Here is a 23139-nt window from a genome sequence, read left to right on the forward strand (position 1 = left end):
ACACCCTAGTTAACCTGCACTGACTACCCAAAACCATACAAGACAAATGGCACTCACCCGTACTAAACTAGTGTACTAATACAAAATTAACTAAGTGTGTAAGTGTACCCAACAACCTAAACTAACCTTATATACAAAAGTTCACACAAAAACACAAGTGAACCAGGAATACAAATAAGGAAAAACAAGAGTAATCAACAGGACAGGGTACAAAAGAACACATAAGTTGAACATGTAACACTTTGGCAAGGTAAAGACAAATCAAGGATGAACACACAAACAAACGAAAGTACAAAGAAACTAACGTAAAACCAACAAAACAACAAAGCCGAAGCTATACGAAAATACACAAACACAAAGCAAAACAAACCAACAAACGAAGCCAAAGCAATAACAAGAAGCGAAGCGAAGCGAAAACCAAAACCGAACGGGACCGAAGTCAAATGAAAGGCCTTTTCTTTCTGAAAGCCTCCATGTTATATAGTGAATAAAATGTGTTCTGATTGGCTGAAGGCTGATTAATGATGACATCATATTGAAACAGTGGTGTGATGGTTGGCCAATGGGGAAGGGAGAACAATCAAGGGTCAGCAGTGTGGACATAACAGAAAAACACACAGAACACACACTGGGACGTAACAGTGCCGGCGGGGGGGCGCTCACCCTGAGGTCTGTGCGGGTCCCAATGCCCCAGCATAGTGACGGAGACGCTGTGTTGTAAAAGGGTGCTGTCCTTTGGATGAGATGTAAAACCGAGGTCACAGCGCTCTGTGGTCATTAAAAATGACCACCAAAACCTTTGACAAAAGCTCTTGGTAATTGATGGTCTTCAATAATGCTCCTCCTTTAGGTACATTTTAAATCAGCTGAAAAATGCTGTGAAATGGGGGGGCAGTGTAGGATTTGGGTTACAAGAACCATGAAACTGCATGAGAAAGCCCATACACTGAATTACACAGCTTTCTATTCAAAGGAGGACAAAAGAAATTCCCTGAGTTCGATTTTTTGCAGCACAGAGAGGACCACTCTCGTGAGGCCGGTTAGCTCAGTGGGTGCTAGTAACGCCAAGGTTGTGGGTTCGAGCCCTGTACGGGCCAGGTCAATTTCTCCTCTCTTACCAAAGCTGTTAGGTTCCTTTCCGTGGTGAGATGGGTTGTCATGCAACACTGCCACATAGTGCCGAGAGACAATTAAATGACAAAAATGAAGAGAGTTAAAGCAGCTGGAGAGGTTCTCTTACAACTTTTGAGCTGACACAGTTTTGGAAAATGTTTCCTTCACGCTGCACTGTACCACATAGGCAGCCAAGAGTCTCCAAAACAAAACAGAATTGACAGTCATATAATGTTCATTAACCCCGGTTTTAAACGCAGGATCATGTCTGCCATCATAAGAATATGAGTCCAATATTTTAGAATATAGTCAGAATGACTTCTAACCTTACCTGTGGTGTCTTTAATCCCTATTGCTCAATTCATGGTGTACGTACTGCATACATGTGTCTTGAGAATGAGGAATGGGCCCCTGAGACAGTCATTTACCTGTTTCACAAATGATCGTATTTTACTAGAGATTCTGTTTGGGATTCAGATGTGCATTTGGACAGCAATCCCTTTCAAGAAATGATACGTTCTGGATGAGGTCAGTGGTGCTGGAACACTGTATTTAGGATGTGTTTGCAGTGATTGTGTGTCCCCTGCTTCAACGCAGTGATATATAGATGTGCTCCTGTAATTTATTGGTACATGCCCAGGGCAGTAAGCAGTCTGAGGATTTATTTCCAGATGGCATAGAGCAGTGAAGCATTGAAGTAGTGCAACACACTGGATCATTATATTATTAGAATCTATTCTACTTAAATTATTACATTATACACAATTTGAGTTCATTTTAAAAAGTAAAAGGTAATGAAAGGAATGCATTTTCGTAAGATAGATAATACCGATATGCATGTGATAATCTTCCTTATATCATGTAGTGCGTCATTTGGACACTTTGTGGGCTTGAAATACAAAGAAAATCATGTTCTATGGTACAAGATAAATACAAAACTTAAGCTTTTATTTTAATTAGAATTGTTTATAAAGCATAAGCAATCATTTATTACATTAATATATCTGAAAATAACATTTTAGCATCATATTATTACATACAGGTCTCTAGCTTCAACACAGTGCTATATATATATGCTCAGTGATTTATTGGTACATGCCCAGGGCAACAATCAGAATGAGGATTTATTTCCAGACGGGCTACAGGTAGTGTTGTGAAATACTTCAACACACTGGATCGCAGATTTAGACCCCCTGCACTCTTACTCCTTTCAAAACCAAAGAAATGAAGATATGTAGCAATCACATTGTAACAGGGGTGACAGTGACTTAATGCTTATACAAGTGGACTTCTGGTACCTTTAGGGTACGGTGTTCCCTGAAGGGCTCTCAAACCCCGCATTTCAGATGCCTAGCTGTATCGCTGATGTGTTGCACCTCAGAATCACTTTTAAACCTTACCTCTGGTATCTTTAATCCCTATTGCTCAACGCATGGTGAAAGTATTGCATAAATGTGTCTGAAAATGAGCAATGGGCACCTGAGAGACTCATTTGCCTGTTTCACAAATGATCATATTTGACTAGAGATTCTGTTTGGGATTCAGTTGTGCATTCTGACAGCAATCCCTTTAAAAAAACGATACATTCTGGATGAGGTCAAAGGTGCAGGAACACTGTATTTAGGATGTGTTTGCAGTTATTCTGTGTCTCTAGCTTCAACACAGTGATATATATATATATGCTCACTGATTTTTTGGTACATCCCCAGGGCAATAATCATTATGAGGATTTATTTCCAGATGTGCTAGGGGTAGTGTTGTGAAATACTTCAACACACTGGATCGCAGGTTTAAACCCCTTGCACTCTTACTCCTTAAAAACCAACAAATGCAGATATGTAGCAATCATATTGTAGCAGACACTCATTTGCCAGTTTCAGAAATGATCATATTTTACTAGAGATTCTGTTTGGGATACGGATGTGCATTCTGACAGCAATCTCTTTCAAAATATGATTTTACCTTATCACAGCTTTGCCCTTCTTGCCTCTTTGGACAATATCTCCATCTTGTGGTCGTTGTTGGTAATGTCTTCTTATGCCTTTTTTTATTTTAATTCTCTATTAACTGATTCTGGAATCTCTACAATGGAGTTGAAAACATCAGGTTTATAGCAGACAATATGACATGATTTATAGTCCAATTAGAAACTTATTACCCTGTTTTTAACATAATAACAAATTAAAATTGATTAAAACTAAGTTTGGAACACCAGGGAACATAACGAATGATTTTTAGGAAAACCATGAGGTTCTCTGTGTCCGATGCCTGCAAGGGGAGAAAGCTAGAATCCTTTGATTTTTTCAAAATTTGAAAATAAACATCATATAACAACAGCTTTCATTCCTAGGAGTGAAAAACAACCACTTTTGAAGACATTGTAGTTTCTAAAACACTACAATAAGTTAAAAACAACCATTTTATATTACATTATTTTTTGTGAAATTAGTCATTTTTTGCACTATTTTTAATAAAATCTCTAATTAAAAGTGATTAAAATTAAGTTTGGAACAACAAGGAACACAAAAAAAAATATTTTAAGGAAAAAAAATGATGTCTTCTGTGCCAGGTGCCTGCAAGGGGAGAAAGCTAGAATCCTACCCAGGCTCCTGGAGCTCTGTCCTGGCTAAAGGAGGGTGAATCCATCCCCTTCAAAGCTCCATGAAAAAATGATATTTTTAAATTTGAAAAAAAAAAACATTATAGAACAACATCTCTTGGTCCACAGAGAGCAACAATCCAACTTTGAACAAAATCCATTGACTGATCCCCGAATCCTGAAGTTTCTTCGCATGATATTGGGCTTGCAACCACTTTCTGGAAAACGAAGAAAAAGGCCAAAAATGAAAAAAAAGTTATCAATTCTAGAGCCTAAGAGGAAAACAAGACAAATGTATATCTCCAAATAATTTTATGTGCTTCAGAAAAGCCCAGGAAAGTTTTTTGCATACATGAAACCACGTCCGTTTGCACGTAAGCAGACATGGTTTCACAAACGACTGCATGAAAGCACGCGTGCATGCGAAGTCATCCTGTTGAGCATTTGAAAAGCCGCACCACGCCACACTTGAAATAGCTCTTACATTAGTGGTAGACACAGGAATCGCCGCAGGAATCAAAATTGAACCTAGTTGCCACATCACATACATCCTGTTCAACGATAAAAAGGTAACATCTATCCTCGCTCCAGAGTAAATCTCACGTTGAGGGCATATTTTTTTCCACTTTACCATGAGTCGGGCTCGGCTGCACAGAGGCGAGAGCAGAGTAATGAGGTCACGGGGACAGGGGAGTCACACGCTGGCGGTTTGAACACGCGGAAGATCACTGCGGGATCCACAGTATGTGGACCCTCCGTGCGCCATCAGTCCACACTCCGGGCTCTGAATCCTGCCATCCGAGTTAAGATCTCGGCGGAACCTGAGGCACAGTTCCTTCTTAAAACGTAATTTGGTGAGCATTTCTAGAATCGTACTTGTATAGATTGTAGCGTGCTCTCTGAAGGCACCAGTTCTATAGGATTTGGGCATTAACTGGGACAATTATTAATTGTAGCAGTAAATCATAAAATGATTCTTTGGATGGCCTTAGAATCCAACCATGCGATATAACTCAAACAACGCACACACATAGGTACTAATACACGAGGATACATTTATTAATACATAGAATATGCATGTAAACCAAACAGATCTTATCAAGAGGTTTATCAGAATACAAAAGGTATATATTCAGTCAGTTACAAAGAGTTACATATATCAAGAGGACATATGTTCAGTATATCATTCATTTAGACCGTTTCGTAAATGAACTTGGTTATAACTTCTACATTGGATACTCAAAACAAGTACATAACTCTTAGGAATTAAATTGGTATCAACTGGTTGGGATGACAATTGAATTCTCGAGCTGTAATGCATTGAAGTTGAATACTCATCCAATCTCTGGGGATTCAGATCTCCTGCGGACTCAAAGAAGCAGTTGCAGGCTTGTTGCTGTCCAATCCGCGCTGTCTGGCTTGGTGCCAGGTTGTGCTGTGCGGTTTGCGACAGTGCGCTGCTGATGCTCACTGACCGGCTAGTTAGTGTTGGCTTTAACTAGCAAAGTTTATGCACAGGAGAAAAGATGACTGTGGGTCCCAGCAGGTCAGGAAGAGGACCGGTTCGTTCCTGATGAAGCGCTTGTTCTGATTAGTGATTCAGCTGTCCACAGTTCCGACCTGTTCACGAGGCTTGCTGCTGATGCTTACCTCGGGTGGATCCTCTGGTTACTCGTGGCAACCTCCACTCTCGACTCTTAGAACAGAGGAAAGTACTGGCACTCGGACACACTGGCCGTTCCGTGGTTGTCCGGGCTGAGTCTCAGGATGGTCAGGAGGCGTGCTGTGAGAATGTCCTGCCCTTGGGAGCCTTCTGCTCCTGGGCCGTCCTGCCATGGAATTGTCTTGCACCCCTGGAATTCTCCTTAGAATTCTCCTACTGGAATAGTCCTACTAGTTCTCCTGCACATTGTCTATTGTTTGTTTGTACATTGTCTTGATGCACTGGTTGCACTTTGTTTTGTTTTTTACACTTGTTTTACAATCGAGAGACTTTCTGTAAGTAAGAATTCCATTGTACCAGTACCGGTTACATATGGCAATAAAGTTCAAGTTCAAGTTCAAGTTCTCCAGGCTCTCTGTTGCCTGTTTTTACCTGGAGGAACTTTGGCTTGTCATTGGCTGAAAGTTTAATGGGCATCAGAGTCCCACATGGGTTACATTGCCCTACCAGTCCCTGACTGGTTGATCAAGGTGAGATATGAGTCACTTACTCCTGACACCTAGGAATGCAATCCAGATGTCCATCTGGCACTCCCTAGACAGATAGGCGCCAATGGATGACCATTGTAGGGAAAACCGGTTCAGGGACGCCAAATATGTAATCATAGTGGCTCTCTGAAGGCACCAGTTCTGTAGGGTTTGGGCATTTACTGAGACAATTATTAATTGTAGCAGTAAATCACAAAGTTGATTCTTTTGATGGCTTTAGAATCCAACCATGCGACATAACTCAAACAACGCACACACACAGGTACTAATACACGAGGATACATTTATTAATACATAGAATATGCCTATAAACCTAACAGATCTTATCGACAGGGTTATCAGAATACAAAAGGTATATATTCAATCAGTTACAAAGTGTTACACATATCAAGAGGACATACGTTCAGTATATCATTCATTAAGACCGTTTCGTAAAGTGAACTTGGTTACAACTTCTACATTAGATACTCAAACAAGTACATAACTCTTAGGAATTAAATTGATATCAACTGGTTGGGATAACAATTGAATTCTCGAGCTGTAATGCATTGAAGTTGAATACTCATCCAATCTTTGGGGATTCAGATCTCCTGCGGGCACAAAGAAACAGTTGCAGGCTGTTGCTGTCCAATCCGCGCTCTCTGGCTCCGTGCCAGGCTGTGCTGTGCGGCTTGCGACGGTGCGCTGCTGATGCTCACTGTTGGCTTTAACTAGCAAAGTTTGTGCACAGGAGAAAAGATGACTGTGGGTCCCAGCAAGTCAGGAAGAGGACCGGTTCGTTCCTGATGAAGAGCTAGTTCTGAATAGTGATTCAGCTGTCCACAGTTCCGACCTGTTCACGAGGCCTGCTGCTGGTTACTCTCTGGCAACCTCCACTCTAGACTCTTAGAACAAAGGAAAGTTCTGGCACTCTGACACACTGGCCGTTCCGTGGTTGTCCGGGCTGAGTCTCAGGATGGTCAGGAGGCGCGCTGCGAGAATGTCCTGCCCTTGGGAGCCTTCTGCTCCTGGGCCGTCCTGCCCTGGAATTCTCCTTTGAATTCCCTTTTGAACAGTCTACAGAATCCTCTCCAGAATCTTACTGAATCTTGTTGAATCTCCCTTTCTGAATCTGAATCTTATTGAATCTATCAGGCTCTCTGTGTTGCCTGTTTTTACCTGGAGGAACTTCAGCTCATTGATTGGCTGAAAGTTCCATGGGCATCAGAGTCCCACGTGGGTTACTCGGCCCTACCAGTCCCTGATTGGTTGATCAAGGTGAGGTATGAGTCACTTAGTCCTGACACTTAGTAATGCAGTCCAGATGTCCAACTGGCACTCCCTAGACAGATAGGCGCCAATGGGTGACCATTGATCATGATAGCCAGGCTTAGCTAAGTGCATCCCCCTGTGGGAGCTGTCCTTATCAAAAGAAAACATCTTGCATGAATGGTTTCTCTGTGGCTGCACCACAGAGATGAACAGAGAAATGGGGCCTCATTTGGGAAGCTCAGAAACACTTAATTCTGCATTATTATTAAGCCTTGCCGCTACACCATTGATCATGATAGCCAGGCTTAGCTAAGTGCATCCCCATTTGGGAGCTGTCCCTTATCAAAAGAAAACATCTTTAAATCAGCCTGCATGAATAGTTTCTCTGTGGCTGCACCACAGAGATGAAGAGAGAGATGGGGCCTCATTTGGGAAAGCACAGCAACACTTATTTCTGTCTTATTAACAAGCATTGCCTCTACATATCCCCCCTTTTTGAAGGTCACGAGGTCCTGAGACGTTGTTGCCTTCAAAACAAAACAGAGTTAAGTGATGTCCCCTGTCATTAGAACATTAACCTTAAATGTCCACATTTCTCCTCGAGAATTCATACCGGAACCAGCATTGGGAACAAACAGGATGAAAAACATCTGGAGTATGTATAAACACGGTAGGAGACATCATCTCAGTCTAGGCATTACAAATCAGGAAGTTCACTGTCAGTATCTGATACCTCTGTAGGCAGATATTTGGGGAAGAGGTAACTTCCTTTCTTTTGAAATGCTACCTTTGACTCATTCGTGCTACCCGGAGTACATCTTGATGTAAGAGTACAGCATTCAGAGTACATTGTCAGTCATGATCCAGCTTCCCAGCAGCAGTGTTACAATAATGTTTCCAGCCCCCCTGATGAACCATGACACCTGTGTTGGGCACCTGCCAGGGTGGTTTGGAGGTTTGTTCCATTAAAGCAAACTAACTACCTGTACCTCCTGAGGGCTTACTGTTTCTTGGATTTCTATCCAATTCAATAGTGTGGCACCTGAAGGCATCCACGACCTCAAGTTTGGTCTTATGTTGTCTGGTTCCAGACCGTACAGTGTCAAGTTACCATGCTGTACTATGGCCTCCTTGGGGCCAGTAGCACGCAAACCTATCAGAAATAGCAAACACACAACAGTGGCGGCAGCAATCAGTCCTCCCAAAAGTCTTTTCGGGTGGCTGATCCCAGTCATCTCCTTCTGAGTGACTGTTGCCTTTCTAAGTTGGCGCAGCATGTACATGGTCTCTTTCTCAGTATGCCATATGGCATCTTGGGCACCAACATCCTGGAAATCTGAGGAGATCTGACGCAGCTGCTGATGCTGCTCCTCCATTTCCAGGACATCTGCTTTTTCGATTTGTTCATGCCTGTGCTCTAGGAACCCTGCAGGGGGTGGTGCAGCGGTGGAGCATGCCTGACCCTTGGCTTAGTGGTCATCTGGAGCACCTGAGGGATCTGGGATTGTTACTCCATTCTCACTGTTCAGGTCCACCCTGCACACTTCCTGATTGAGGAATCCCTCTATCGGCATGTTTACAATCGTTCGCTGGGCGTGGGTGTAGGACACCTGCTCGCTCCCCCCTTCCCTCTCTAGGGGTTCAGGGAGCTGCCCCAGCACTGGGATAGCTAGTTCACTGTCTTTGAACTCACCATCACCCACCAGGCCCATGTCAGTGCAGGCGGGGATTCTGACACCCCCCTTTTCCATGTTCTGCACTAACAGTCAGGTGGCTTGCCCATCCAGCTCCAGTGGTTGGTGCTGAACCACTGTTGGTCAGACTCAGACTGACAAACTGAGCTGGTGGCTGTAAGAAAACCGACTCGGCTTTCATTCCCTGTCCCTTCTGGGGGACTGGGTGTATTGGCAACCCTGCCGTTGAGGCAGGAACAATCAGGTCAATCTCACTCACTACCTGGTAGTTGTGAGAAATAATGTTACCTGACTGCAGGTTCCCTGGGTCACAGCAGAGGGAATCAGCATCTGGGATCAGGTGTGTCCACAGCGCAGTAGTCTCAGCATCCAGCTGAACCTCCTGTCTAACCTGTGAATGTTGCTCCAGGGGATTTCTTTATTTATGTCTTTATTTAGTGGTTTCATTAGTGACAAAGGCTAAACTTTCTTGGAAAAATGTCTTTTATGTAAACCATGTTTGCTATTAATTCATTTAGGACTAGAATATGTTCATTTTCTTCCAATAAAAGAAGGGTTCCATTCGCCATAGTCGGGTTGACATTAGAAGCTTGCCACGCCCGGACTGTTACACCATCGCATTAGCATGTTAAAGCGATTTCGTTGAGGAGCCTAGCTTTCTTAACTAGTAAGTACTGTACTTCCTTGGTTTTTGAGGGGGGAAGGTGTCTTTCGCTGGAAATCTGGTCCCCTTCTACTGTGAAAATACCTGTGAAACCGGTTTAATCCGTCACAGCCAGCACTCCCGCTGGCCACCCACGTGTTATGCTCTTCATTAATGTCTAAGCCGGAACACATCATTATATCTCATTTTGTATTTCTTTAAAAAAAATCGTTTGCCCAGCCTAACAGTATTGTTGTTATTGTTTTTATCCTGTAAAGCGCTTTGAGGAGCCAGCTTTTAAGGCGCCATATACAATAAAGTTCATTATTATTACTATTGTTAAATTGCTGGACAGAGAGGTGAACATTATTACACGGAAGACAAAGATAGCGATTTATGTGTGGATGCTGCACATTGGTGGGGAGTCCCCATTGCCTGTAAAGCACTTTGAGTGGAGTGTCCAGAAAAGCGCTATATAAATGTAAGCAATTATTATTATGATTATTATTATTATGAATATTATTATTATTATTATTATTATTATTATTACGTTGCATTGTGCATTGTGCTGCTGTAATACAGTTTTAAATAATTAAAAGTCTAAACAGTATCAGCTTTATTTATATATTTAAATCAATATAAATGTTTATATTGTAACGCCTAGGTGACTATTCATTGTTATTAAAATGACTTAAATTTGATCATGTTGTGATAATTAGAAATATAAATTTGTTTGGTGCGAGTGAAGTTTTATTTAATCTCTGAGCCAGGGAAACATTGTATTTTTTTAAAAAAATGTTTATTAAAAAAAAAACAGCTCCAGCAGGATTCAAACACACAACATGTGATGTAGGAGTCAGGAAGCTAACCCACAGCACCACCAGCAAGGTCACACAAAGTGTGTCGAAAAAGCCCTACAAAACATTATGTAACAATTCTTGTGTTGCGGTACATGAGTATAATTATATCGTTATTAATTTCTTTAAATACGCGATTCCATATTATATTCCCTTTTAATCAAATTCTTGTACCGGAGCTTGTTGACTCCAGTATCACGTTAGTTAAAGACTTCGATGCTTAAAATGTTTAGGGAGAAATGCAATACTGGTGTGTATGTTTTCTTTAAAGTACCGAGACCAGCCATATACTGTATGTTTAAGTTCCAAAATTAATATCGTTTATGGCCTTCACATGTGTTACAGTATGCTCCTATTCTTTTTATGCTCAGGTACTAAGATTTCCCTTCAGTGGTAAAATTCCATATAAATATTCAATGCTTAAACGGGCACAGTAAAGACATTAAATATACATGTACATATACATACTGTATACAGTACAGTTTGCATACAGTAATATGTTTATGTTCCTAAATCAATCTCTTTTATGAGCATGTGAAAGGCATGGTGAATCGGAGATTCTCAAAAATTACTGTACTTTGCATGATTGGAAACAAATGCGTGATTGCGAAATGCTGTGGTGTTACTTTTACAAAGACGGTCAATGAAAAAAAGAATGTGGACCAGGGCACTACTTTGAGTTTACAGCTTGTCCAAGGTCATTCATTATTAATACTATTAGTAATATCTTCATTAAAGACTTTGATGGCGACAGCTCAAACATGAGAGGTTGAGCTTTATTAGCTCCACCTTGTGGAAATTCCGGATACTATTATTTTAATTGCGGTACTATAGGAGAATTTACGGTAAGTCGTGGTAGACTGAGTAAAGCGCACCGCAAAATATTGCGTTATCGCCCACTTGTTTTGAATGGCTGCATCTGTAAACCACAGCTTAAAGAGGAGCACCATCTCAGTGCCATACTAATGTAAACGAAGTAATACTAAGACATGTTCTTATGGATTTGTCTTACCTTGAGATATGTAATTGGATTTCAGGATTAACTTCCACATTCAATGTACTGGTGATTCTTTGCCTGGTCAGTACCTGGGTGGGAGACCTCCAGCGAACAATTAAGCTTGCTGCTGGAAGTGGTGTTAAGAGACTCTTAGGATCTTCCAGAGGTGTCTGTCCAATAGCACTAGTTGCCTTAGAGCTGGCTCAAACATTGCTCAAGAGTCTACCTTTCACAGATGTGCAAAGATGAATGATGGGGGTGCACGCTTCAAGGAGCCTTCCAACTGTAGGGACTGATTAGAGACGATCCGTAGCATGTGTTCGTTTCCATATACACCCCGTGTCTCAACGGTAGGACAGAGTCAAATACTGCCTCGACACGTAACAGCGTTATATTAAACCGCAGGACTTGAGGGCTGTTTTGTTTGAATGTTCAAGGCATTGGTAAGAGCGTAGGTCAAGGGCCATTGGTGCATCTCCTGTAACTGGAGTAAAAATGCTATTCAAAGTGCAGTGACTGAAATCGTCATCCACATGTCTCCGTTGTTGATTGCTTTCTGTCTAAGAACGTTCTGTTTTCATGTCCGAACGGGGAGACTTTATCATTCCAACTTGAAGCCACCCTTAAGTCCTCTGAGGTGTGTGTGTGTGCTTGCACGTATGGCGTAAAAGGCTTCTTAAACGGAGAGCGAACTTGAAAAAAGTTGCCTCCGCCGCCGCCGCCTCGCACTCCCTGTTCGATTGTAGCAAAAAGGCAGCGGCCGCGGTGCTCGCTGTAGTCGTGGCCGAGTGGTTAAGGTGACGGACTTGAAATCCGTTGGGGTCTCCCCGCGCAGGTTCAAATCCTGCCGACTACGGCGTCCTTTGCATTTGGTTGCGTGCGTGAGTGTAAAAGGACCAGTGCCGTTTCGTTTTCACTGGGACCTTTAACACTCTAAATCGCCTGGACCCGCAGCCTGTGAAATCGATTCTTCAGCACCCACAAAGGACGCTTTGCCGCTGGACACAGATAACGATGCTTTTCTGCAACGAGCTTTCCAGCTGAATTTTCTCGGCAGCTCCGTACTGAACCTGTTCTCCATTGCAACATAGCGGAGGCTCGTCACGTCTATAGCAAGGCTGTGTAGGAGCGCATACGCCACAGTGACTTGTACACAGACCACATGAAAGGAAAGCAAAATACACTTTTAAAATTCCAAAGACTCACAAGGTCAGAGGAACAGCGATGACCTGAACAGATCTGTTACAGAAGTCTAGGTTGACCTTTTTAGAGCTGTAATGGCATTTTTGTTTAATAGAAGATCAAATCTACTCGCATGTACCAGCACCTTACAGTTTATTGATGTTAATTCTGTTTAAGTAATAAGATTGCTAACGATGTTGGACTTTAGCCGGTGTTTTTTAGAACAAATTGCTTACACTTCTGTAAGGAATACGCAGTACGTGCCTTTGTCAGTCATTGCTCACCATACCTGTAACTTTCTTATCTAACTCACTTCCTCAAATGGTGAAGGTCCACAAACATAAATTAAAAAAAAAACCCTTGTTGTAGATGAGGTGCACAAAAAAGCAGCCCCTGATAGTGTATAACACATTTATACTATTGCAGAGACACATGTAACATATATATATACTGTATATATATATGAAACAGAAATAGAAACAGAAACAGGAATCGCTTACTCACCTGGAGAATCTCTGTAGGAATATCTAGCATTTATCAATGGAAATAAAAGCTGCTTTAATACAGTGCATGTTCAAACTCAAACCCTCAGCTGCTGTTCTTGTTTGTTTTGGGACAAATTGCAACTAAGCATCGCATGAGCCGTTACGTACCCTTATCTGTTAGGGAATTTCAAGGGAGGAGTTAGGTCAGAATGGGTAGGCTGCAAAACAACAAGTAAAGATTTATTCCAAGATGAAACGTTGTGGCGGTTTTCTTATCTTTTCAGCATGGACTAAACTTTTACGTGTTCCTTATATGCTATATATGTATATATTAGCACCAATGTCGTTCTTAAAAACTAACATGAAATTGTCAGGGACATTCAGCTATATACAAAGACGAGACAGACAAAGTAATAATTCTATATTAACGTGGCCTACATATTGACGCAATGATCGAACTAACTGACATGTTCTGATTCAGATCCCCTGCAGTTCATGCCACTTAGAACAATAGCAATGCTGAGTCCTCCCAACCCTACTGAGCACAAATTCAGCTGCTCTCCAGTTCTGTTCTGCATGTTTTTTCATTGCAATTGAGCTCAGAGCTGGAGATGATCTCCATACAGTTCTGTGTTAACTAGCCCGCACTTGCGTGCTAATTTACGGGTTGTGGCAAATGCTTTTCTATAGTTCATATACATGACGGCAACCTGTTACCGAGGAACCTGAGAGGTTTAAAAGCCTCACGAGCCAGGCAGGACTCAAACCTACAATCTTCTGATCCGAAGTCAGACGCGTTATCCATTACGCCACTGGCCCGTAGAACAGGCGCTTGTACTCCACCACAGAGAGCTCTACACTGCTACCAGTAGTACACTTCCCCATCTAAATTTTCACAGCAAGAAACTTGTGTTTCCTACTATTTTTATCAGGTTTAAAATATCATCTCCTTAAAACAGAAAAAGTGTTGATGTGTCGTGCTGAAATTCCGATTGATTTTGAATTCAAAGAAAAAAGGTTTTCTTCCAAAACACCGTGAAATTGTCACATCTTGCAGACAATAAGTGTATTCCATGTTGAAAAGAGAAGAAAGAAAACCATGGAACCTTTTACAATTGTGAGGCTTCTTCAGGTGTGAGAAGACCTCACGGCCGAAACGTTGTGTTTCCTTTCTTCTCTTTTCAGCATGCAATAAACCTATTACTTGTTCCTTTGCAGCCGAGGCATGCTGACATAGCTACCCAGCTGAACATCTTGCAGACTCTACTTCTCTCCTGTAGAAGTAAAGCAGGGCTTGCTGGGTGAGCTTTTGCTCCGGTATGTTAGGTCACGTGTCATGTTAAATAACTTCTTCTAAACACAACATTTGCTGGTGCTAGCTTTCCCCATGAAAAGAGACATTTCCCTTACAGTACATGACATATCGTTTTTTTTCTATCAATAAGTATAGAAATAAAACAAAAGAAAAAATGTTGTCGCCAAAGAATGCACAGCTCTGTCGCCTTGGGGAGGTGTCAAGAGCATTGAGCTCCTTGGACATGAGAAGTGCCAGATAAATGCCATTTCTCATCATTTCTCTTGGCGTCAGTTCTGCTATTAAATGGGAAAGAGGCAACGGGCTCAGAGATTATGTTAAGTGCACACCGAGCGCAGATGTGTCCAAGTGTCTGTAAAAGTGCGGTGCTCCCTAGTGGCTTAAAGTGCCTGCCTAGTAAGCAGGCGATCCTGGGTCTGAATACCAGCTGTGCCTCTCTCCGTGTCTGGTTGTGCCAAATGTATCATTTGCTAAAGTCCCCCCGTCCGGATGTCAAAATGCAACTTTGGCAGACAGAACAAACATCAACAAACCACAAATGTGGACAAGGATCTTACAAGCTGCACCACACTGCACTTTCAAAAGCATTTACGTTCGTGTTAGACGCAGGAATTGCCTTTGATTTGCGCGCTTACGAACGCCATGGAAAACGAAACAAAACTAAAGCCCTCAGCTCCTGCACTTGATTATAATGCCGTTACGTGTCGAAGCAGTAATTTACGTCATCCTACCACTGCAACACGTGGAATAGAGGGAAATGAGCACAAGCTACGAATTGTCTCTAATCAGTCCCTACAGTTGTAAGACGCCTGGAAGCGTGCACCCCCATCATTAATCTTTGCGCATCTGTGCAAGGTAAACTCTGGAGCAGTCTCTGAAACGGCTCAAAGGAAACACGTGATTGATTCCATGTGCATCTGGGGTTCATTTCTTATTTACATTTAATTCAAGGGAAAGGCTTGGGTCAGTTTCAGACGGCCTCCAACAGCGAGATTCAAGCGCCCCACCTTCAGCCCAATCTGCGCCGCCAGAACGCCAACGGCTCCTCTGGTCTCCGGGGTGCGGTCGTGACCCCGTAACCTAAAGTGTTGGTGGCAGACAAATGGAGACTAACAGGTGATGTCCTAGGACATGACTACATTGTGACACTCGGTAGGGATGGTGACCATTGCTTGGAAAAGAGTGCGAGGCCCCTTTAGAAAAACATTTTGTTAACAGGCATTCTGCCTCAGCCTAAACACCTATAGCTTGCAAAGCGCATGCTATTAGACAGGCACCTCTGCAAGACCTTAAGAGTCTCTTAAACTAGTGATAGTAAGGTGTTCCCAATGGGCGATGTTTGGCTTTCAAATCATCTCTCTGTGGAAGCGCCGAGATGCAGCTGTTTAAGGCTTAGAAGCAGCTGACTGTTTCACTACCTAGCTGATTACTGTCAGTCAGGGAGCTCAGAGGTGAAAAGCCTGTCTGAGAGACAATTCGCCGCGATCAGTTCAATATGTTCCGTACCAGCTCGGCGCACCTGAGATCATCTTGGTAGCCGTGTAGCTCAGATGAGTGAGAGTGTGTGTGTGTGTACCACCGTGATTGGATGCCGGTCCTTCTCAGGTCACAGTAAACCTTCTGCTGCCTAACTTTCCTAATTTTGGGGATCCCTTTGAAAAAGCAAAGGAAAAAAAAAACTGGCTCTTCATCAGCGTGATCGACCCCACCCAGTGTGCTCCAGTGGCCTAATGGATAAGGCACTGGCCTCCTAAGCCAGGGATTGTGGGTTCGAGTCCCATCTGGGGTGCTCCTGTCCCATTTTGAGCGTACAAATGTCCTTTTGATTTGCAAAGCTGCAACCCCACCTTACTCAGTGAGCGTCTCTGCTTTTCTCTCACATACAGTTGGGAGAAAAACTTTTGTGAACAGCCCTTCGGAATGATGTGGATTTCTGCATGAATGGCTCCTAACATGTGATCTTATCTTTATCTAAGTCATAATAATTAATAAAGAGAGTCTGATTTAACAAACAACACACGCCCAACATTTGACATTGCTGTTTCTTTATTGACCAAATGGTTTAAACAATCAAGGTCATTGATGGAAAAAGTACGTGAACCCTTATATTAAGGAGCTAGTGGAACCTCCTTTATGACAAAAACCTCAACCCCCCACTTTCTGTAGTGGCTTGTCAGACCTGAGCAGCGGTTAGGAGGTATTTTGGCCTATTCCTCTATGAAAAACTGTTTCAGTTCATGTTTATTTTTGGGATGTCTTGCGCTGAACGGCCTGCTTCAGATCACGCGACAGCACTTCAATGGGATTGGGGTCAGGACTCTTACTTGGCCATCCCAAAATACGGAATTTCTTCTGTTTCAGCCACTCTGTTGTTGATGTACTCCTTTGTTTTTGTCATGTTGCATGACCCAGCCGTACAGCCTCCGCTATGCTTCCCAGGTGGGATGAGGTTTTGGAGTTGGTATGCAGTGTTTTGTTATCTCCAAACATAACGCTGTGCACATTTACCAACAAGTTCAACTTTTGTCACGTCTGTCCACAGAACATTGTTCCAGGAGTTGCTGTGGAACATCCATGTGGTCTTTAGCAAACTTGAGAGGGGCAGTGGTGGTTTTTTTGGGGGGGAGAGCAGTGGTTTCCTCCATGGTGACCTCGCATGATCACCACTCCTGTTCAGATTTCTTCTTATGGTGGACTCATGAACACAGACGTAAGACAAAGTCAACCACCTGTTTGCTAGATCCCATCCCCACTCAGCTAGTCAAAGATTCCCTCGAAGGACTGGCAGGACCTATAATTAGTATGATGAATGCATCGCTTGCGTCAGGCGTTGTACCTGATCAATTTAAGGTAGCGGTTGTTAGACCGCTCCTTAAGAAGTCAAATTTGGATCCACAAGTTCTTAACAACTACAGGCCTGTCTCAAAGGTCCCATTTCAATCTAAAAGTCTTGGGACAATAGTTGTTGCCCAACGTCAATCGTATCTGGATTCAAATAATATACTTGAGAAATTTCAGTCTGGTTTCTGAAACTGCATTAACAAGAGTCGTAAATGATATTCTCTTAGCTACTGATGTGGGGAATGCAACAGTGCTTGTGCTTCTAGATCTTAGAGCTGCCTTTGACACGGTTGACCTCTCTGTTTTGTTACACAGGCTTGAGTTTGAGGTTGGCTTATCTGGAACCGTCCTTCAGTGGTTTACTTCACATTTTACTCATCGTTTTCATTATGTTCAAATATCTAATAATTGTACTGCTTCATCAATGTCACCAGTTCAATTTGGGGTACCAGAAGATCAGTGCTGGGACCAATATTGCTCTCTCTCTCTACATGCTGCTGCTAGGTAGGATAATATGAAAAATAATATGAACTTTCATTCATATGCTGATGACACTCAAATAAACATTTTGTTTACACCAAACGACAACTCTTCTATTATCAGTTTAGTTAAATGCATTAAGGAAGGAAATACTTGGATGTGTGAAAACTTTTTGTTACTCAATTCTGAGAAAAATGAGGATCTGTTGATCGGAGGCAACAATACTGATAGGACTACTATAACTTCAGCACTTAACTCAGAGGATTTAAACATTTGCCTCAAAGAGACAGCACGTAACCTAGGCGGCATATTAGACACAAGGCTCTTAACAACTTGCATTGTTAAGTGCCTTGGGACAACCTTGTTGTGAAAGGCGCTATATAGAAATACATTGATTTGAATTGAATTGACAATGTAAAATGTTGTGTGTGTTGTTTGTTAAACAAGACTGTCTTTATTTATCAAAAAATAACAGGAATTTTCTAGGAATGCAAACATTAGGTTGCGCTTCATGCGCTGCATCGTCGGCATGAGTGGAGCTTTTTAAACGTCTGTACTTACTGTGCCCCATAAGAAATCGTTTGTCCCCGTTCAAAAGAGATTGTGCGATGTCCTGCAGTGTTCGCAAAGCAAACCTTTGACAGTTTGAAAAGAGGAATTTATTCTGCTTCCTGTGCGTGCAGTAGTTACAAAGTTGAACGTCTTTACACGATTTGCTGCAGTTTTCAGTGGGCGGGCATTTGTCAGATGGCTTGGAAAAACGCACTGTGTTTCAGCTCGGGAAACATCATGAGAAGTGTCCTGCATGTTTTCTGTGTATAGCTGTCTTTTAACGCATACAGAATTCATTCAAAATCATTGATTTCTCCAATTAACAAGGGTCCCTTAAAGGATGAGTCAAAGTAACGTCTAATCGGATTAGTTTCCTTAGAGCTGGTTCAGAGTTTGCTCAAGAGTTTACCTTTCACAGATGCGCAAAGAAGAATGTTGGGGGTGCACGCTTCAAGGTGCCTTACAGCTGTAGGGAGTGATTTGAGACGATTCGTGGCGTGTGCTCGTTCCCATATACCGTACGCCCCGGGGTGCAGTGCTAGGATGACGTACAATACCGCTTGGGCACGTAACGGCGTTATATGCAAGTGCGGGACGTGAGGGTTTTCGTTTGTTCATTTTGTTTTGCTCTGCTTTGCTTTGTTTCGTGGTCAAGAGGCGTAAGGTAAGTCGTAATCCAGGGAGAACACTGGTGGCAAACAGTCCGAGGTGAGAGGCGAGGTCCAAAGTCGAAAAGGCAGAAGGGGAGTCCAATATCCAGAATAAACGAGGTAATGGAAAAAACGCCAGGTAGAGCTCTCAAGGAGTAGAATCAATACCAGCGGGAAGCAGGTAAAGATGGTAAAAATAGCACTGCGTACCGCACGGTGGAGTGTGTGCAGGTGGGTTAACTCGTGCGGCGGCGTTTGTTAATAATCACCCGCTGCTGGTGCTGTTTAGATTGCTTAAGAGTTGGTCTTAACTGCCTGGCGGTCATGACAAGCTCCTCTTTAAGCTGTGGTTTAGTTTTGCATTCATGTGTTTCTAGAGCAGTTATTTATGGGGGTGGGTGGGTCTTTCACAGAGGCTCAGGACAAATCCCCTGCATGAAAGTCTACTGTGTGCGTTCAAACAGTCACAGGTCAAGAGCCAGGCAGGAGGACAATGGACAGAAGAAGCAACGAACTGAAAATAAAAGAACGAATATGAAAAAGCCACCATCTTTTTCTTTTTGACATTTTCCGACTTTCATGCAAGCCAGGACAAAGTTGCTCGTAGCTACTTGTGGATTCAAATACTCTATCGAGTGCTTTGATGAGTTTTTGCTATTTGATTGTCGTCCTGTCAGCCTGTTTCTGTTTTTTTTTTCAATCTAGTGATGGAAAGTAAGAGGGAAATGATGGAGCAATCAATAACCGCTCCGGAAAAATGGCAGAAAGAAATGGCCCGTCACTAAGGACATTTGTGAAGCAGAGGAGTGACATCACCATAAAGGCGACTTATTCTGCTGATCGTTTTGGTGAATAATGATTGAGGCGTATTAAGAGAAAGGTAGCTGCGTCAGCATGCTTAGGCTGCAAAGGATAAAGCAAAGGTTTACTCCATGCTGAAAAGAGAAGAAAAGAAGCACAACGTTTCGGCTGTGGAGCCTTCTGCGCCATCTTCTTTAGCGATGGTGATGATGTTTACATTGGAAAAACTGAGACACGCATACTGGAGGGGCTTGAACCACCAACTTTTCAGCACCACAGAGTCTGACAGTCTTTTGTGCGCCCTACATTTGCAGGTTTATGGTCAAAGAAAACAATCACTTGCGCTTCTTGCAGCCGGCAATCTTTTTCCACTGACAACCAAGAAATGGATTTAATCTTTCACAAGCTGTATGGATTTCTTCAAAAACAAGTTATTCCAGAAAGGAAATGAATTCTTGCATTAAACTGAACTAAGCTGTACATGTTTGTCTGAAATGAGACATTCGGCACAACAAGACACGGAGAGAGGCACCGCTGGTATTCAGACCCAGGATCGCCTGCTTACTAGGCAGGCACTTTAAGCCACTAGGGAACAGCGCCAGCGGAGCACCACGCTTTTACAGACACTTGGACACATCTGCGTTCGGTGTGCACTTAACCTGCTCTCTGAGCCCGTTGCCTCCGTCCCATTTAATAGCAGAGCTGACGCCAAGAGAAATGATGAGAAATGGCATTTATCTGGCACTTCTCATGTCCAAGGAGCTCAATGCCCTTGACACCTCCCCAAGGCGACAGAGCTGTGCATTCTTTGGCGACAACATTTTTTCTTTTGTTTTATTTCTATACTTATTGATAGAATAAAAACGATATGTCATGTACTGTAAGGGAAATGTCTCTTTTCATGGGGAAAGCTAGCACCAGCAAATGTTGTGTTTAGAAGAAGTGATTTAATATGACACGTGACCTAATTTACCGGAGCAAAAGCTCACCCAGCAAGCCCTGCTTTACTTCTACAGGAGAGAAGTACTGTAGAGTCTGCAAGATGTTCAGCTGGGTAGCTACGTCAGCATGCCTCGGCTGCAAAGGAACAAGTAATAGGTTTATTGCATGGTGAAAAGAGAAGAACGGAAACACAGCGTTTCGACCGTGAGGTCTTCTCACACCTGAAGAAGCCTCACACCTGTAAAAGGCTGCATGGTTTTCTTTCTTCTCTTTTCAACATGGAATACACCTATTGTCTGCAAGATGTGACAATTTCACGGTGTTTTGGTAGAAAACCTTTTTTCTTTGAATTCAAAATCAATCAGAATTTCAGCACGACACACCAACACTTTTTCTGTTTTAAGGAGATGATATTTTAAACCTGATAAAAATAGTAGGAAACACAAGTTTCTTGCTGTGAAAATTTAGATGGGGAAGTGTACTACTAGTAGCAGTGTAGAGCTCTTTGTGGTGGAGTGCAAGCGCATGTTCTATGGGCCAGTGGCGTAATGGATAACGCGTCTGACTTTGGATCAGAAGATTGTAGGTTCGAGTCCTGCCTGGCTCGTGAGGCTTTTAAACCTCTCAGGTTCCTCGGTATCATGTTACATGCCGTCATGTATATGAACTATAGAAAAGCATCTGCCACAACCCGTAAATTAGCACGCAAGTGCGGGCTAGTTAACACAGAACTGTATGGAGATCATCTCCAGCTCCGAGCTCAATTGCAATGAAAAAACATGCAGAACAGAACTGGAGAGCAGCTGAATTTGTGCTCAGTAGGGTGGGGAGGACTCAGCATTGCTATTGTTCTAATTGGCATGAACTGCAGGGGATCTGAATCAGAACACATCAGTTAGTTCGATCATTACGTCAATATGTAGGCCACGTTAATATAGAATTATTACTTTGTCTGTCTCGTCTTTGTATATAGCTGAATGTCCCTGACAATTTCATGTTAGTTTTTAAGAACGACATTGGTGCTAATATATACATATATAGCATATAAGGAACACGTAAAAGTTTAGTCCATGCTGAAAAGATAAGAAAACCGCCACAACGTTTCATCTTGGAATAAATCTTTACTTGTTGTTTTGCAGCCTACCCATTCTGACCTAACTCCTCCCTTGAAATTCCCTAACAGATAAGGGTACGTAACGGCTCATGCGATGCTTAGTTGCAATTTGTCCCAAAACAAACAAGAACAGCAGCTGAGGGTTTGAGTTTGAACATGCACTGTATTAAAGCATCTTTTATTTCCATTGATAAATGCTAGATATTCCTACAGAGATTCTCCAGGTGAGTAAGCGATTCCTGTTTCTGTTTCTATTTCTGTTTCATATATATATATACAGTATATATATGTTACATGTGTCTCTGCAATAGTATAAATGTGTTATACACTATCAGGGGCTGCTTTTTTGTGCACCTCATCTACAACAAGGGTTTTTTTTTTAATTTATGTTTGTGGACCTTCACCATTTGAGGAAGTGAGTTAGATAAGAAAGTTACAGGTATGGTGAGCAATGACTGACAAAGGCACGTACTGCGTATTCCTTACAGAAGAGTAAGCAATTTGTTCTAAAAAACACCGGCTAAAGTCCAACATCGTTAGCAATCTTATTACTTAAATAGAATTAACATCAATAAACTGTAAGGTGCTGGTACATGCGAGTAGATTTGATCTTCTATTAAACAAAAATGCAATTACAGCTCTAAAAAGGTCAACCTAGACTTCTGTAACAGATCTGTTCAGGTCATCGCTGTTCCTCTGACCTTGTGAGTCTTTGGAATTTTAAAAGTGTATTTTGCTTTCCTTTCATGTGGTCTGTGTACAAGTCACTGTGGCGTATGCGGTCCTACACAGCCTTGCTATAGACGTGACGAGCCTCCGCTATGTTGCAATGGAGAACAGGTTCAGTATAGAGCTACCGAGAAAATTCAGCTGGAAAGCTCGTTGCAGAAAAGCATCGTTACCTGCGTCCAGCTGCAAAGCGTCACTCGTGGGTGCTGAAGAATCGATTTCCAAGGCAGTGGGTCTAGGCGATTTAGAGTGTTAAAGGTCCCAGCGAAAACAAAACAGCGCTGGTCCTTTTACACGCACGCACGAGAGCAAATGCAAAGGACACCGTAATCGGCAGGATTTGAACCTGCGCAGGGAAACCCAAACAGGTTTCAAGTTTGTTGCCTTAACCACTCGGCCACGATTACAGTAAATACTCCAGCTGTTGGCTTCTTGCTACAATCGAACAGGGAGTGCGAGGCGGCGGCGGCGGCAACTTTTTTCAAGTTCGCTCTCCGTTTAAGAAACCTTTTACGCCATACGTGTAAGCAGACACACACCTCAGAGGACTTAAGGGTGGCTTCAAGTTGGAATGATAAAGTCTCCCCGTTCGGACATGAAAATAGAACTTTCTTAGACAGAAAGAAATCAACAACGGAGACGTGGACGACGATTTCAGTCACTGCACTTTGAATAGCATTTTT

General features: G+C 42.5%; 5 non-coding genes across 5 annotated transcripts; 3 read left to right on the forward strand and 2 right to left on the reverse strand.

Moving 5' to 3' along the window:
• The first annotated feature begins 12139 nt into the window (after nt 1-12139).
• On the forward strand, nt 12140-12221 carry trnas-uga (transfer RNA serine (anticodon UGA)). The gene has a single exon. It is a non-coding gene; the product is annotated as a tRNA-Ser (tRNA).
• Nucleotides 12222-13778: 1557 nt separating this feature from the next.
• Nucleotides 13779-13851, reverse strand: trnar-ucg (transfer RNA arginine (anticodon UCG)). The gene has a single exon. It is a non-coding gene; the product is annotated as a tRNA-Arg (tRNA).
• A 2212-nt stretch (nt 13852-16063) lies between these two features.
• On the forward strand, nt 16064-16136 carry trnar-ccu (transfer RNA arginine (anticodon CCU)). The gene has a single exon. It is a non-coding gene; the product is annotated as a tRNA-Arg (tRNA).
• A 5011-nt stretch (nt 16137-21147) lies between these two features.
• Nucleotides 21148-21220, forward strand: trnaq-uug (transfer RNA glutamine (anticodon UUG)). The gene has a single exon. It is a non-coding gene; the product is annotated as a tRNA-Gln (tRNA).
• A 1561-nt stretch (nt 21221-22781) lies between these two features.
• On the reverse strand, nt 22782-22863 carry trnas-uga (transfer RNA serine (anticodon UGA)). The gene has a single exon. It is a non-coding gene; the product is annotated as a tRNA-Ser (tRNA).
• Between the last annotated feature and the right edge of the window lie 276 nt (nt 22864-23139).

This window comes from Lepisosteus platostomus, unplaced genomic scaffold, assembly GCF_059453375.1.
Source record: "Lepisosteus platostomus isolate fLepPlt1 unplaced genomic scaffold, fLepPlt1.hap1 Scaffold_70_H1, whole genome shotgun sequence".
NCBI lineage: Eukaryota > Metazoa > Chordata > Actinopteri > Semionotiformes > Lepisosteidae > Lepisosteus > Lepisosteus platostomus.